Raw genomic sequence first — 15,543 nt, 5'->3', positions numbered from 1 at the left:
TGATTGTTTTGTTTTTGGTTTTTTTTACCTGTTTGTGATTATTGTTTTTTATTTTGCCATTTGCTAAGGGACATTTTATAGTTTTCCTCAGGGAATATTTTTGTTATCTTTCATTGTTATGCATGACACTATGAAACACCTGATCTATTAATAGCGAAAGTAAAAGTAGAATTCAAAATAGGAAACACGACAGGAAATACATTATTTTAGTGCAAAAAGTACTTGATATATTGTGTAAACAAGATAACGGTAAGTAAATATTGTTTAGAATGAATTTCTTAACCTTTTTGTAGATATCTTTTTCTTATACCAGTAGTCAATGTATAAAGAAGACATGATAGATCTCTTAACGTTGGATAGGTTATTTAAAATAAATAAAGACATAGATGATTTTCCAGCATGTCTTGATGTCATCAACAATGTGTGACCTTTGTCACAACGCCATTAAATATTAATGTTGTATATAAAACATCTTCGTTTAAATAGATTCTTCCATACAAGACAGCGAGAGAACTATGTTCAATCAAAACCATGGAATTTCCTAAACATCCTTTGTTTTCTTTCAATTACAGCCAATTCATAAGAAGATAGTTTAAAGGCATATTTCTTTTTGTAAAAGAAGATAAACACTGACTGCCCCGTTTAATAGAGGAAGATGAAAAAAGGATTTCGAGTAGACAACCAATTTAAAATATGTCCACTCTTTAAGTTTCAAAACAATTGTTCTTGTAGATACAGGGATTTTTTTTTCATTTACAGAATCAAAGGCTTTGACAGACGAGTTTTCTATATATACATGATATACTAATACCTATTTAGTTGGTACTAAATTAATATCCGTTGCACGTTTAATTTCTACATAAGTTTGGTATAGCAAGCTTGGTCAATAGAATGGAACTATAAACAACTATCATAGGTTAGCCAAACCAAAACAGGTTTAACCCACTGTTTTCGCCAGAAAATGTCTGTTCCCAGTCAGGAATAAAAGGGAAGAGCATAAAATCATTAATACAAATTCAATTAACATTTCTGTCAACAAAAATCAAACAGCAGGAGCATCGATCCTGGTGTAAAATGGCTTTAAAAATATATAATGTTGTTATTCATATTTAAAACAAATGTCTTTTGCTTAAATTCTATTCACTTGTATTAAATAGCTATACATCCTAATTTAGACTTTTCTACCCTCTACACAATTATTTATTGATTGAAAATTTGAACGAATTGATTCAAATGACCGTCGTCGAAACAAAAATCTTTTGTTAGGGAATGATAAATCGAAATTTCTTAAAACTGATTTTATTTAGATGCTTTATGTCTTCATTGACAACCTATTTATTAAGTTTGATGGACGTGTTCTTAAACAAATTATTGGCATTCGCATGGGAATCAACTGTGCTCTTTATTTTGTCGACTTGTTCCTTATAAGCTCACCTGGTCCAGTGGCTAAGTGAGCTTTTCTTATCAATTGGCGTCCGTCGTCCGTTGTCCGTTTATTTTTACAAAAATCTGCTCTTCAAAATTGTCGATGGACCTCTAAAGGAGTAATAACCCTTCCCATGCTTCCGGAGTACCTGAGATCACCACATTTTTAGTTGGGGTTCGTATCGCTTAATCTTTAGTTTTCTATATTTTGTGTTATGTACTTATATTTGTCTGTTTGTCTTTTTCTCTTTTAAGCCTGCCACGCCGTTGTCATTTGATTTTCGATCTATGAGTTTGACTGTCCCTCTGGTATCTTTTAATCCTCTTTACAAAAATCTTCTCGTCTGAAACAAAATAGACAAATTCAACAAAACTTGGCCAAAATAATCATTTAGGTTATTTTGGTTACTAGTTATAAAATGTGTGTGATGAACCCACCTGTCAATCAACATGGCCGACATAGCTAAACATAGACCATAGAGGTAAAATGCAGTTTTTAGCTTATATCTGTGAACTAAAGTATTAAGGGCAAATCTGACAATGGATAAAAATGTTCATCATGCTCAAGTCAATCTGTCTTGATATTTTCAGACGAATCAGACAACCTGTGGTTGGGTTGCTGCCCAATAATTGGTAATTTTAAGGACATTTGGCAGACTTTGGTTATTATCTTTCAAATATTATTATAGATGAAGATAACCTGCAGATGTAAACAGCAATTATGTTCAGCAAAGTTAGATCTACAAATAAGTCAACATGACCAAAATTGTCAATTGCCCCCTTAAGGAGTTTTTGCCTTTAAAGGGTAAATTTTTAACAATGTTTCGTTATTTTTTGTAATCTATTACAAAAATCTACTCCTCTGAACCTAAGGAGGCAAATTCATTTAATCTTGGCCACAATCATCATTAGGGTATCTAGTATATAAAATGTGTCCGATGACCACGACTGCCAGCCAACAAGGCCAACATGACTAAAAACAGAACATATGGATAAAATGCAGTTTTTGTCTTATATCTCTGAAACTAAAGCAAAATTATAATGGTTGCATTATTTCATGCATCGATTGTAAACAAACATATCAGGTGGGCGACACATGCTCCTTGGAGTCTCTAAGTTCATTTATGGCCTGCTAAATACAGGAACACCATTTTATTTCTAGTTGAGTCTAAGAATATAAGTAGGTGCAATTTATTAAACATGAAGTATTTTATATTTTTATTTTTCAGTGTAGTTTCTGTTTAACATGATGCCTTTCTTTAGGAAGAACAGAGCCAACCGATTTGACAGGTACAAGTAGGTAGCTGTTGCAACTGCGATCGTTTTATCTTTAGTGATTGTGGCATTGAAGACAAGAAAACCCCCACCACCGAATGCGTGGATAGACATCACTTTAAGTATAAGGACACCATCTTTTAGTTAAACGACAGACAAATATAAATAACATGCAACTGAAAGGAACATATATTCAAAAATATAAATAAATGATAAACTACGAAAATTTAATGAACACTTTCGGAAATTCTATTTGTATTATAGAACTGGCTGGACTTACAACAAGAAGTGTATGCATTGACGAAGAAATTCTTATAACATAAGAACCAATATGGCAGACATGAATGTTTCTTTTACTGAACTCTAGCTTCATTATTCCATGCATACACTGGATGAAATATTTTCCGACTTTGGGATGTAAATTCAAGGTTTCAAAGTACAGTTCTATATATATAGTTTGTACCTTTGATAACTATTGTATGCATTTACACGATAATTATTCATCTCTTTAAATACTTTCCAATTAGGGGATATATATTGTAGCACTATACATAAAATATAATAGGGCATAAGATATAAACAATAAAATATATAGATAATCAAATGGTATAGTTATTATCTCTCCTCTATTTTTAAATGAATGTTTTGTAGTGGATAATAATTTTATTTATACTTGGCATATGGTATCATCTTCTAGTTATTTGTTTTGCAAAGTTACTAAAATTATTTGCTACTGTAAAAACATATCTAAATATTTGTTTACGAACATTCTTACACCACAGTACGGAAAAGCAAGAAAATGAAAAACAAAAACAAACAAAAAACAGTACACTAAACACAAAATAAAAAATAATACTAAAAACTAGGCAACACGATCTCCACTAGAAGATTAATCATATCCTGTTCCACATGTGGCACCTGTCGTCTTGCTTACGTTAGTACTAATCCGTTGATAAGTCTTATTCGGTAGGTCAAATTCGGGATAAAAGGGGAACCAAACTTTTGTTACGACAATTGGAGATCCTTCATCTAAATTCAATAAATGAGTTTTTTCAATTTGTGACAGTTAAATGATTGTCTTCGAAGATATACCCTTTTGTTCTTAAAAAGACATTTTTCTGTACGAGGTTTTAAAACAAAATATGGTTCAACCATTAATTAAATAGGGAAATAATCCTAAGCATGTAGCAGGCAGTTTGGTTCAATTTTTGTGAACTTCTATTTTACCCAGAAACTACATGTACAGATGGGTTACGCCTGAATAAGGCGCGCTCGGATAGTAAAAGGAAAAGGATGTTAACATTGTTATTCGATGGCCTGTTTAAATAAAATAAAAAAACTCATTCTTATCCAGATAAAAACGATAATTTAAATGACAGTTCTGCAACGATGTTCGCTATCTTATTATATCTATATATCCGGCAGTCTTTGAAGATCACCGAAATGGCTAATTATATGGCGTCTAGACTAAAATACACAAGAAATATTCTAGTATGTTATAAATCCATTATGACAATTTGAGTCGGTGAATATGAATTTAACAGTTAATGTCCCTTTCAATGATCTGTGTATTACCTCAATTTTATCACTCACCACCATGGAAAAAATGTTGAAAGTTTTAATTGGTATAATATCAAAGAGTATCGACCAAAACACGACCATATCATAACAATTAAAGTTTAACTTGAAGTCAAATTTGGTCGCACCAAATACTAAGTGACACGCTGTATTGGGGTGATGTCCACACATGTCAAATATGAAAAAAGGGACAACTACGTGTCATTTCAATAACGATAGTTTAACGAGATTACTTACATGTACTCATTCTGTGGATTCATTATTATTCGTTGGATACCAATAGCAATGGACTTCGTGGATACAGTTTAACTATGAATTTAAACGTTCAGAAAATTACATATACTTTCTATAAGGATGTATGAAGACTATGTAAACAATAAAATTAAATATTCCTTTAAATGGAAGTCTTTGTGAATGCACGACATTTGGTACACACAAAGTTAAATGAATCCACAGTATTGGTACATGAAAGTAATCTCATAAGGATGTGTCGTTTTATGTTCGGCATGTCGTTCTCTTAAATACCAATATCAAAACATTTGAATTGAGATTAAAGGTTATTCCAAATGAAACTGCACTCCCAGTCTTGTTGTCATACATTACCCTGTGTCATAAGAAATAAAGCTCCCTAGGGTCACAAGGTCATAACAATTGCACACAATTCGTTTTAAATTTGTCCTCTCATGAATATGTTTATAAAGATGTAAGAAGATTGGAATGATTGCCAATGAAAAAACTCTTCATCCAAGTCCCGATTTGTGAAAATAAATCTCAAAAGGTCAGAGTATGGGGCTCAAAACGGAGGATTGGTTCATATAGAGCAGCTTATTTACTTCAGGTTATGTTATCACATTCAAAATATCAAAACATGTGTCAATTCAGATCAAACCAAGTAGTACACAACAAATCGTCTAGAAATCATGTATCCTTATGCCAAATACTATAATGATCTACGTCAAAAGATATTTGATAAGGCCTTGATAAAGAAATCAAGCCATCAAGCATATGACATGCGACACAACGCGTGTTCTGGTGGTGTACTAACAAGGATCTAACAAAACATGTTTAAACTCACTGCATTTGTGCGCCTGTCCCAAGTCTGGAGCCTCTGTCCTTTGAAAGTTTTGTATGTGTTTTTAGTTTTAGTTCCTTTATATGTTTTGGAGTTTAGTATGACGTCTTTTTTCATTGAACTAGTACATATTTTTATTTAGAGGCCAGCTGAGACCCACATCCGGGTGCGTGATTTTCTCGCGGAGTCGAAGACCCATTGTGGCTCTTTGATCGGGTTGTTTATGTTTGACATATTCCCCATTTCCATTCTAAATGTTATCCTGCTATATGCTTGTCCGACAATATAATCCAAACTTGTAACGTGCTATTTCACAAAACAAAAATCCAGAGAAAGACATATTATCCTATTTAGACAAGTTACTGTTCAAACATGGAAATGGTATTTGGTCGAGATGAACTAATTACTTATCAAAGTGTTCGTCTCAGTTGTTTCCAATAATGCAAGATCTGCAAATTTGCCGCTGCGAAATATGAACACTGCTTCTGTTACTCGTTGTAAAAACGTCTTGATTACAGGCATACAAAATGTACTTTTCGATAATCGAATGATGCCGTTTCTATTCAGCTTTTCCTAGAGTTGTAACACAATACGTTAATGGTATACTTTACAGATTAACTGTTGTCTTTTGTTAAGAATGATGATTTTAACTGCTATGCAGTCACTAATAAAGTTTACTAATAAATTATATTAAATATTAATTATACTTTTAAAATATACTTTTTCAAATGATATTACACAAAATCTGGAAATCCAAATGAAAAAGACCCCTTTTTATATTGAAGAATATTCCGACAAACCAAAAGATTTGAACAATACTTTTAGGCCCGTCCGGTTCAGGTAAAAGTGGCACAGGAATAATCTTCTCAGTAACAAAACAGTATACAATGTCGGCAATGGGGAAGGCCGATTACCATTAAATGCAAACTTCAAACAGGCAAACGGTTTTGCAAACGACTTATAATTAGCATAAAAGATACCCCGTGAGTTTTGGAAAAAAATAAAAAAAATAAGAAACTATTTTACGAAATAAAGAAATGTTTGCTCTTCAACTTTGTACTTGTTTGGCTTTATAAATATTTTTGATATGAGCATTACTGATGAGTAGTTGTCCTTACATATGTTGATGTTTGAACAGACAGGTTTATGATGAGTATGACCAAGACCCAGATGTTGATAAAGACCTTAAAAGCATGCAAATGAATTATCTTGGAAAATGTAAAGACAGATATATTGTATTTGATAACAAACGCGAAGTTAATGAAATTGGAGGACAGTTGAGACATCTGATGGAAAAATAAAAATAATGAAAATATTTACATGAAATAAAGACGAAGTCTACACTGAAGAGCGACTGAAGAAGAAAGATCAATAAAACGGCATGCATCGCAAGCATGTTATTGATTGGAAGATAAAAGCTTAATTTTATACCGGAATTGTCGCGCTAGTAGAATTCATCGTATTAGATATGTCATATTTCAATGATTCCCTTTGAACATTTAAAGTACTACCGGAAATATATTCTTAAAAAGTTTGTGTGTGCCCATTTTGATGGAATATATATAAATAGATATTCTAAAGCAAACATGGATTTTACGAATGTTATTATTGTATTTCCTAGCTAGGTAAATATTAATACATAAACATGCATTTGAATAATAATAGCACTGTGAGTCATTTTTAAACAAGTTTATTATATTTGTTCGAGTCCACGTACATATATGTATCTGTAAAGTAAACAGTCCCAGTTACAATGTATTAGAAAGAAGTCTTATTTCTATGAATTTAGTTACCAGAATACTCTCACCTTCCATTATATAAAATATCTGTTGTTATACAGGTCTTCAAATATAACAAAAAAATCATTTTTAAATTTGCAAATGAGTTAGAGATACTTACTTTTTTCAATTTAGGCAAATATAATAGAAAGTACTATATCATCAAATGACAACACATAAAATCTTAACATTGATTCTGATGCAATGGTATTGTTTACTCAACCCAAATATGAAAAACCGACATATGTTTGTACAAAAACTAAACAAAATAGAAAGAGTAAGGTCGTAATGATATTCGACAGAATGTCTCATGGTATTTCTCCTTCATACCAAATATCACAAAAATACCCCAAAGAAAACAAGATTTTTAGACAATGACAAATAGTGACGATTAGGACAACTACTCAATAGGAGATTTAGAATGATCTAGAGATTCGGATGATTTTAAACATAATAATAATCTCAACGGATCATATTCTACTAGTATACCCTATTTGCGCATTTTGAGTACTGTACGACAGCAATAATGGAATTGTGTTACAAAAAGAGGCATTATGACAAACAAAATGCAATACGATATCATTAGCTATACTTAAAATGATCCAATAGCAAGAACATCTCTTAATGAAAAAAAGCTGATCACGTAAGCAAAAAAAAAGTATCATCAACAAGTATGTGTAAAATTCAACAAAACACAGACATTCTTAAAACATAGACAACTTTAACAACAACCCTGTATGAACAGAGTGAAATCCGTTGTTAGTAACGTACGTAGGTTCTTAACAAACTTAATATTATAAAGATCTATTTCCGGTTTGTGTCAAGCCAGACATCAAAACCAGTAGTTACTGCTCTTAAGATATACACATACTAGTGATTAAGAATTTATGTTATTTTCCTTTCTACAAAAATATAAAAAAAAAATCGTTTGTCAAATTTTCTCACTTATGCACATTTCAAATTAAACTGATTGTCCCCTCTATGATACTGCATATACAAGAAATAATTGATTCTGGCCATAAAATAAGCATTCAAAGGTTGATAGCTTCTTTTACGAATATTCTGAATTAATGCTTTGCTTAATTTTTTTTCTGATAAAAATTATAATGATATGGAATGAATCTAAATGAGACCACTACAAACAAAACACAATGTAAAGATACACATTAACAAGCCATATTGTCAAACAGGTAGAACTATACCGAACAAAAATATGTAAAAGTTTTTTGAGGAGGTCAAAATGTTGAACAAATCAAAGGAGTACCAACAAGTTGATTTGTACAATGATAATAAAAAAAAAATATTACAGAAAGCGTCTTACAACAACAACAACTGTCTTTACAACCTCCACTTACCTGTATCAAGTCAGGAATATGACAGTTGTTGTCCATTCGTTTGATGTGTTTTGTCATTTGAATTTGCCATGTGATTAGGGACTTTCCGATTGAATTTTGCTCGGAGTTCAGTATTTTTGTGATGTTTACTTATTATTCTGGACAGAGGAATACATACATTTTTTCGTATAGTTGAATGAACCTCTCAGACACTTTTTCTTGGTCTTTTTTATTTTCTGTTTGCAAATTGGAGCAAAATTTACTTATTTTTATCATAACATATCGGTTAATAGATTAACCGCTGAACGATATATATGCTATAGTAAAGATTTGATTTAAAGTAGGACCAACATGTATTTGAGGATATATCATAAATTTTGCATCAGAAAAATCATTGATTTTACAAAATTTCCACAAGGATTCAGGGTATTACTATGAACTATAGTATGAGTGTAGATGTACAGGTATATCAACAAATTTTCCCATACTTTTAAAATGTGTGAAAGCTGGTTAGATATTCTGTCATATTCATATTATATATATATATATATATATATTTGTAAAAAAAGAATAAGATGGTAAGGTTGAATTGTAAACAAAAATCTTACAGAAATTATCTAAAAAGTGCCTACAACAAAAATATGCTAAACACAACGCTGTATAATCAAAACATTTCAGAACTGCGCTGAAAAATGTCATGTTTGATTATTGATTGTTAGAATGTCCCAAGGTCAACAAAATGAATATTGTGTAAGTTTTTGCCATTATTTGTTGAATTTAATTTTGCTAACAGTATTAGTTCATTATGTAAAAGTATACACTTTAAAGCAAAGAGCTTTAGTTTGTATTAGTCATTCATCTTTAATCATTGATTATTTATTTTGTTATCTTAAGTGTAACTATATCTATTTATATAGAAAGAAGAATTTAGACCCGGAAGCACGACAGGAAAAACGTTGTTTAAAAACAAACACTTACTTAAAAAAGGGAAAGACAATCATGGTAAGTAAATATAATTAATAGGTATGGATATAAACTGATTCGGTATGTTAGAGCTTACAGCTGCTACTTATACTTTATTAATCGTCACCAGTGCCCGAATAGAAAGTTGTAGAACGAGAGGCTAATGTCAAAGTACATTTTGCCTTTTTTTAAATCAAAACGTTCACCAGATAATACCAAGACTTTGTTGACAAATATTCAACTACATATATGGATAACTCCACAAATGATATACTTGATGATCTTTTAGTATATATAGATTCTAGGTGCTGACGTTATTTGTCATTTTAGTTACGTGTTATAGTGGGGTTTTTTTATTTGCCTTTGTATACTTTTAACCTTAACTGTTGAGTCGATTGTTGGTTTATCTTTTGGTTGGAATATTATTAGTTACATAGTGTGTTAGTGACCTAATACGGTATATATGGGATCAGTAAAATCCATATGGGGTGAGAGCGTATTACGTCACTAGCACACTATGTAACGAATTTATCTTACCGACTATCTTAACGTGTAAAATTTAGACTTGTGATCTTTTAAAATGAGAAGGCCAGTCTTCAATTCTGTTAGCATTAAGAAACTACTTCCATTGATCCTACAAGAACAATAGCAAACGATAACAACTTTATAGGTTTAAATGTGTTTAATGAATTTATTTCAATCTTAATCATCAATTTCTTCGTCTGTTGAAACCTTTAAGATTTTCTTTCAGTTCCGATTGTTTTATAAAAACACCACTATTAACCGTGTATGAAATAATCCCCGCCTCCCTACTACCTAATATGGAATATAAAGGGACGCAACTCCACTACTAACCGTGTATGAAATAAGCCCCGCCTCCCTACTAACCTAATATCAAATATACACGGTCTTCACGTGAACGCTTTTAACCAATCATATTCCTAGAAATGTATAGGAGGTAAGATAAGTATTTATACATCTTTCAAGTGTGTTTCGGGGCTATTTTTAATTAAGTATTCTAGTCTTTTATTTTTTGTTTATGTTCTTTGTCTACAGAGTGCCTAAATGCCATTTTGTTTTTCCTTGTTAAAAATAGTTTATACAATAGTGACTACGAAAATAAAAGAATGATTTCTGTTTCTCAATTTTTTACATGTTTACCTACTATTTTTACACACATTCTCTTCAGGCAAATAAACGGAAGGAAATTATTTGTTTATACCTGAAACACATTTCAAGATGTAAAAAATTGAAAAGTTATATCACAATTGACAACGACAAAATCTAACTTTGAAATTAATAATTTAGTAAACTTTACATTTTAACCAGGCAAAATAAGACCTGATACATATTTTTGTAATTTTGGCATCGTCTGGGTTGTTTCATTAAAACATGAACTGTCGTTTCGAAGGAAACTAGCTCCATATACAGGTATATAAAAACAATATAGGCACATTATGTTTAAAAATAAAACATGTTCGTTCTTAGAAAGTATCATGTTCAACTATTGTCGGCTGTGCATAAACATATTAGTCAAAATAAATTAAAGTATACACATATGTTTAGATTTTTACATATTGAAGAGTATGGATCAATTATTTTTGAAAATAAATATACTAGCTAGCTTTTAAATGTGAAGTACCAGAAAATGCTATGTTTGTACTTAAATTGTTCCTTAAAACCAAATTCAGTCGGTCGACAAAATTGATCAACGGTATGAATGATTCACATGCTTTAGAATCATTCAATGTACACTCATTAAATTCTATCAAGGTGATGTAGTTCAATTTGATTCGGAGTGGGGATTATACTTAGGCTGTTTTGTCATTTAAGCGCCAGCTGCGTCAGTTACAGTTTTATTATGGGTTCACGTAGAGAGAGCAGGATTGAATTTTGAAAGTTTGACCATTCTAACGTAACCCCTGTTGCTTTAATAAATCGATATGTAATGTAGTTGATTTGATATTGAAACATTGGCGAATTTTATAAAAATTAATTATGAATATTTCATTGTTGAATATACAATCTGTGAGACAAATATCATAAAAAAAATATTTCTTCTTTTTATTGTAGACACACCAAGAGATCAGGATCATCCTTTTAGGTAAGTCTGGGTCAGGAAAAAGCCAGACAGGACACAATCTCGGTCAGCTTACGCCAGGTTTCAAAGTTAATCCTGGAGGTGACCAGGTTACCGTTGATTGCGCTTCTGCATTTGGCAAACGGTTTGGCAAACGGCTATTAATAATAGACACTCCGGGGATTTGGGGAGAAGAAAAAGAAAATAAGGCACTTTTAGATGAAATTAAAAGGAGTGTTCAAATGGCACATGACGGTCCCCTCGTGTTTCTTCTAGTTACAGCAATGGATCGTAATGTTGCATTTCACTAAATTATGCTTCGATATAAGCGTTTGTTCGGAGAAAAAAGGTTCAAGTACTCAATCGTTCTCTTTACAAATTTTGATGTTTGGAAAGACAGGTTAGAAGATAACGGCAAAGACCCAGATGTACACCAATATCTTCTAAACTCACATACTGACGCAAAGAAGATACTCCATATGTGTAGCGGCAGATATGCTGTACTTGACAACAGAAACATTGGGGGTGAAATGGACGGACACCTAAGGTTTCTGCTGGAAAAAATAAAAGATTTAGTTATACTGAACATGAAGAACAACGTAAATTTCTATACCGAAGAGGAGAAAACAATTTGTACTGAACAGCATGACAGAATGCATCTAGTTAATAGGAAGAATTCTCTGTGGAGGAACACAACATTTGTAATCTTAAGCATGTTAAGCTTACTTGGAGGAATTCTATTTCATAAATATGTAAACAAAATTCAGCTTTTTGACAGGGGTTGTTTACGTTTATTTCAAAAATTGCCTTCAAAACTTTTTTTCTAAATTGTTAAGATTTTTTCAACTTAATCTCAATTTTTCAGATGGGTGAATATAATTAGCTGTATATAGTCTTTAGTTGTCTATGTTGTGTATGAATAACTGTTGTTTATCATCTATTCTGCTTTCGTGTGGTTTGTTGTTGGCCTTTCATAATCAATTTGTTCTCGACCTACGAGTTTCAATGTTGTTTCTGTTATGTCTATTCCTGTACAATTATAGATTTTACAAAACTATTTGGAAATAATCATTAACAATAAAAACAGAAGAATATAAATGAATATTCCTAAAATATAGATAGCAGTATTTGTGTTTGCTATAGTTAGACAATTGTATAATAAATCTTCATTGTAAAACAAAATAGTCAGTTGATTAATCTAACTTCTTTTAATGAGAGTATTGTATAAACCAAGGGAGCTACTTTTGTTTTTAGGGATAGGAGGTAGAATGCAATTTTAAAAAAAAGGCAGGATGAGACACTTTGCAAAGATGGAAAGGCAAGACAGAGTTTGCAACTAAAAGAAAATCCAAATCTTTGTAAAGTCATTATCTATATTGTTTTCGAGCATTATTTTCTAAATATTTTCTACGTTGATCTATCACGTCTCAAAATAGTTTCTGTTATTTCAAAGTTTGATAGATGATCTGATGAAAAAGGGATAAAATCAGATTTGGACAAAGATTCCGGGATTTGTTCTATCCATTTTAAGCTCGCCTGGTATATACAAAAACAATCATGTCTGATCTTTAGAAAGATATTCTATTTTAAAAGTTACCATTTTTATCACAATTGCCTCCTTTTCAGATGTTCACGAATCATTTTGATACATCACATTCATTTGCGATGTTGGAACATTTTGTCTTTTATTGACATAAGGTGATATGGGAGTATAAATTTAAAATGTTAGAATTTATTCTTCCTTTGCCAAACGTAGTTTTATAAGTTCGAAATTATAATCAAAGTGATAGGTCACCGCGCATTTTCTCAAGCTGCAGGTTGTGATATAATGACACATTTTGTGAAAATTATACAGGAAAAAACATCAATACGTGATTAGAAGCTAAACTAAATTATAGAATTGTAAAATAAAATATAAAAAAGATAGCTTTTAGAAAATGCATTGAGATTATCAAAATAAAAGGTGGGTAAAAGGTACGTTTGTTCCGGCTAAAGTACAAAATAGCAAAATTCCATGTAGATTCTTTCAGAAAAGCACTATTCTAGAGTTACCTCCCCTTAAGGTGCTTATTTATTTTATAAACATTAAAAATCAAGCAAGAAATAATCTACACTGATAAAAATATTTATATTCATTTGTAATAATGTTATACATTTGTACTTTAAAATGAAAATTCAAATTAGTTATCTGCATGCCTGCATAAATTTTTGCTAACTTTGCTGGACCTGATTTTTCTGTGTTTTTACAATCCAAGATGGCAAAAGACACCCATCCCACCTTCAATGGTTGTCTAGTCTTTTCATTCAACATGGTTAATGAGTCAATTCTACGCTGGCTATGACCATACAACTCCTGTTTTTGATATCTCCCGTTTTGTAAATTTGGAAACATCATTAAGAATGTTAATAATTTCATATCTAGTCTCGTTACACAAGATGTGTTGGAAATGAGTTTTTTTTTGTGAACGGTTGATTTGGCCCTAGCAGGGCGATTCGCCCATTTTCCGTTGAGTTTATTTAATTTTGAACATAGATTGAAAGCGTTAGAGTCTAAATCAGCACAAAGGAAAGATGTATGATATTAATATATAACTGACTTCATATTGATTTTTTCTACTGGGATAATAGTGTTTTGTTTTCTTTTTTCCTAGTATATTGGCATTTGGTTAAATATAGTCAACAAGAATGCAGGTCAAATGAAACGACATTGGAAGTGTTTTAAAAAAGAATCATCGTCATATCAACATGCCTGTAATTCAGTGGTTGTCGGTTTTTTTTTATTGTTACATATTTGTTTTTCGTTCATTTTATTATTTAAATAAGGCCGTTTGTTTTCTCGTTTGAATTGTTTTACATTGTCATATCGAGGCCTTTTATAGCTGACTATGTGGTATTGGCCTTGCTCATTGTTGAAGGCCGTACGGTGACCTATAGTTGTTAATGTATGTGTCATTTTGGTCTCTTGTGGACAGTTGTCTCATTGGCAATCATACCACATCTTCTTTTTTATATGTCTACAAAACAAAAACATTTGCACTGTTGCAGTAATACATATATGGTGACTATACTTTTCCGTTATTCACATACAGACTAACTAGTCTCCTCCGACTTTATATAAACACAATTTTCTGTAGACAAGCTTACTATCTGCTTATCAGTGCTACAAATGATTTTATTGACAGGTGATTGTTTTGGAAAAATCCTTGCGAAATACACTTTCAGTTACGGTTTCGGTTTTTTAAAAAGTATGCATTAAGAAAATATTATATCTAATTATTTACATAATTATTTACAGAAATGATATAATTATATCGACGTTACGATTATGTATTTTTTATTAGCTGCCTTCCGCTTTTTATTACAATAAAATCAAAATATACCATAGGGATATTGGAAACTCATAAGTCGACAATAAATGACAAATCGATGGTTGTTAAATAAATTAAATGCTTATCAAATTAGATAAACAATTGTGTGAATGATCGACTAAAGAGGCTGTAAAATGTCTATCGTCTTTTCATGATAAGTGTGTTGTTGTTCCTGTGAATGTCGTGTACAAGTTGCAATTTTGTACAGGTTATAATATATAATTTGTACAATGCTAACATACAAGTTATAACATGTCCAAAGTACCTCGTACATGTTATAACTTGTACAAAATATTGCTTAGAAATTGTTTTAACCTGTAAAAAACTTGAAAATAATAATAATATGCATGCATGATTGAAATTTTTTTTTTTTTTTTTTTTTATATTAAACATATTTTATTAACAATCACCTGTTACATCAACCCTCAGTTGCCCAGGGAAGCAACTAAGGGGGCCCCAATTTTTACAGTCTCATTTGTCGGGGAAAAAGCAAATGAGAAAAAAACTCCCGCTATAAATTATTTACATCAACCTTTATAAATATTATCTATCCTTGTACCAATGTACATGTACCTGCAATCAATATCGATCTATATATCTATAACTCTCACCATATATAATTATTTGAATAAAGTATGTTTTTTATCTTCATTTATTTCTCACAAAGGCT

At 31.2% G+C, this 15,543-nt stretch overlaps 1 long non-coding RNA gene across 1 annotated transcript; it reads left to right on the top strand.

Annotated features, from left to right (window-relative positions):
• The first annotated feature begins 165 nt into the window (after positions 1–165).
• LOC143046916 (uncharacterized) lies at positions 166–3,304 on the top strand. Its single transcript, XR_012969307.1, has 2 exons — positions 166–249; positions 2,655–3,304. It is a non-coding gene; the product is annotated as an uncharacterized LOC143046916 (long non-coding RNA).
• Positions 3,305–15,543: the final 12,239 nt, after the last annotated feature.

This window comes from Mytilus galloprovincialis, chromosome 9 (genome assembly GCF_965363235.1).
Source record: "Mytilus galloprovincialis chromosome 9, xbMytGall1.hap1.1, whole genome shotgun sequence".
Classification (NCBI taxonomy): Eukaryota; Metazoa; Mollusca; class Bivalvia; order Mytilida; family Mytilidae; genus Mytilus; species Mytilus galloprovincialis.
Note: the sequence above shows the minus strand (reverse complement) of the source record. Positions and strands in the feature narration are given on the sequence as shown.